Consider the following 213-nt stretch of genomic DNA (forward strand, 5'->3'; position numbering starts at 1 on the left):
GAGAGACAGTGACAGAGAGAGAGGGAGAGAGACAGTGACAGAGAGAGGGGGAGAGACAGTGACAGAGAGAGAGGGAGAGAGACAGTGACAGAGAGAGAGAGACAGTGACAGAGAGAGAGAGACAGTGACAGAGAGAGAGAGACAGTGACAGAGAGAGAGAGAGAGGGAGAGAGACAGTGACAGAGAGAGAGAGACAGTGACAGAGAGAGAGAG

General features: G+C 52.6%; 1 protein-coding gene across 1 annotated transcript in view; it reads right to left on the reverse strand.

Annotated features, from left to right (window-relative positions):
* Positions 1-213, reverse strand: part of LOC116381748 (RNA-binding protein with serine-rich domain 1-like) — a 3,814-nt gene that overhangs the window by 998 nt on the left and 2,603 nt on the right. The gene's annotated exons all lie outside the window — the stretch shown is intronic.

Source organism: Anarrhichthys ocellatus, unplaced genomic scaffold (assembly GCF_004355925.1).
Source record: "Anarrhichthys ocellatus isolate YVR2014 unplaced genomic scaffold, GSC_Weel_1.0 scaffold4, whole genome shotgun sequence".
Classification (NCBI taxonomy): Eukaryota; Metazoa; Chordata; class Actinopteri; order Perciformes; family Anarhichadidae; genus Anarrhichthys; species Anarrhichthys ocellatus.